Raw genomic sequence first — 2,500 nt, forward strand, 5'->3', positions numbered from 1 at the left:
GAGAAAGAGGGAGAGAGAGAGGGAGAGAGAGAGAGAGAGAGAGAGAGAGAGAGAGAGAGGGAGAGAGAGAGAGAGAGAGAGAGAGAGAGAGAGAGAGAGAGAGGGAGAGAAGGTCAGTGTCTGGACTGGTGTAAGTGTAAACAGAGTCCCACATTAATGGACGCTTCACAAAAGACACAAATGAACAAAATCAACAATTTCTTGATCTACATTTCACAAAATAATTCTTTCTAAATCTGGCTTTAAGGAAGAGACTCCTTCGCCTCTCGAGGTTGACGGCGGTGTGTACAGTACGTTGCCAGACTGTTAAATCCCCCTGGAATAAACAATAAAGCCACACATTTATCCCCGTTTACCGCACAGACCAGAGAACGATTACGGAGAGGAACCGGCCTCACAGCAGATATCACCATCATAATGCCTCTCCCACGATGACCATAAACTGCACACAAACAAAAACAAATGTTGCGTGAAGGTGCAGCAGTTCCTCTTTTTGAGTAAGCCCTCACAGCTGGGGGTCCCCTTAATGACCCCCCCCCCCCCCCCCCCCCCCCCCCCATCCCTGCTGCTGACTAAACCATCCCCATCCGTCTGGGAGAATCGGAAAAAGGGAAATAAATAAACCGTTTGGACTAGAGGCTAAGAAGTCAGCAACACATTATACCCGGAGTCCATTTCCTCCCGGCTAGATGAGCTCCAGGTAAGAGGAACAGGAAGAGAGGGGCCGTATTTCCGCTGCACGCGTTCTATGGAGTGCATCCCTACGTGCGAGTCAAATTGAGCTTGAGTCTGCGGCCAGCGCTGCCGGTGCTGCTGCAGGCTGCAGGCTCTCGCTGCCTTGTCTTCAGCTGTCTGCACAACGTCACGGGGGATTATACCCTCCGCCTCGTTTCATTCCGCACATCCAGCAGACCCCCCCCCCCCCCCCCCCCCCCCCCCCCCCCTCCTCCTCCTCTAGCCCCTCTGCCCCCAAGACTCCTTCCTCCTCCTCCTCCGTTTGATTTAAGAACTTTCCGGGCCTGCACCGCTGCGATTTCTCCGTCCGCCCGGTGGGGCTTCCTTGATCCCCCCCCCCCCCCCCCCAACTAAGTCCCATACAAACGGGCTTCATTACGTCTGGCCTCAACGCCTGCTCGGAATAATCTGAGGATTGATTAACGCTGATGGGGTGAAGATACGTTAACCGTGTGGCTGTCTGACGCTCTGTTCGCTACCGGAGCAACACGTACCCCCCCCCTAACCCCCCCCCCCCCCCCAACCCCCACCCCCCTCATCGCCGACCTTTCTCCCCCCCAAGGCTCGCAGAGGGATCGAGGAAGGAAGACAAAATTAAATCGTCCCTTTTACCATGATGACTTACTTTCGTTGGTGGGGGAGGGAGGGGGGCGGTTATATTACCCCCGTATGAGGTAAATCCCTCTAGCAGCTGCTGAGGCGACGGGGCAACTTTAAGCTAAAGGCTGTGTTTTACCGGATCGCGTTACCCATGGGCGCGCGGCGGCGGCGGCGGCCAGCGGAGCCACACAGCCCTGCATGTTAACACGCTCGCGTGGAACGAATGGACCGGTCCCAGAGCCCGGGGAGAGAGAGCCCGGTGGAGTGGCCCGCTGTGGGGGCTCGGGGCGATCGAGAGAACGGGGTCGGCTGTCTTTGCGGGCTTCCTTTCGCGCCACAATCTGCCTTATTCACCTGGTGGGTGGCGGTGGTTTGGGAGGGGGTATTGGCGGGGTGGGGCTGATTGGTTTGTTTAAAGAGCCAATGAGTCGCTGAGGACAGGAAAGGTAACCAAACAGGGATGAGGCGCTTACGTTTGTGTGTGTGTGTGTGTGTGTGTGTGTGTGTGTGTGTGTGTGTGTGTGTGTGTGTGTGTGTGTGTGTGTGTGTGTGTGTGTGTGTGTGTGTGTGTGCGTGCGTGCTGGTAATGGGTTGTGTGTGAGCGTTTGTTTATGTGGCTAATGGGGTTTAATTTGATAAGCGGTTGGCGGATTTGTCAGCGCTCTGCCTGGACGTGGAAAACAGGCTCTGTATATTTTGGATAAACATGAGCAAATTCGCTGCAGGTTTTCATTCTCGCTCTCTTTTTTCCATCTCCCTCCCTCCTGTCTCTCTCTCTCTCGCTTCTCCCTCCACCTTAACTTTCCATCTCTTCTAGTTAGGACTCTGTCAATCTTATTTTACAGTACTTGCAGAACAGCCTCAGTAAAATAATATAATGCTAAATAAATCACTTTGTGGCTAATGATACATAATCCACCATTAGGAAGTCCTTTGTAATATGCTTTCTAAACCCTATTACATGGGTTCACTTAATACCGAAATGTCATTTACGATAGTTCATTTTCTTTAAGAGACGAAATGGTGTCTTTTCGGGATTGCTACAAACTACAACCAAACTACAATCCACACTCAACATACTCTGTACCGTCAAAACAATACAAGTCCATTCTTGTTTGTGTCTCTTGCTACAAATATGATGCGAAATGTACACTCTCTGAGCTCT

The sequence above is a fragment of the Gadus morhua genome, chromosome 21 (genome assembly GCF_902167405.1).
Source record: "Gadus morhua chromosome 21, gadMor3.0, whole genome shotgun sequence".
Classification (NCBI taxonomy): domain Eukaryota; kingdom Metazoa; phylum Chordata; class Actinopteri; order Gadiformes; family Gadidae; genus Gadus; species Gadus morhua.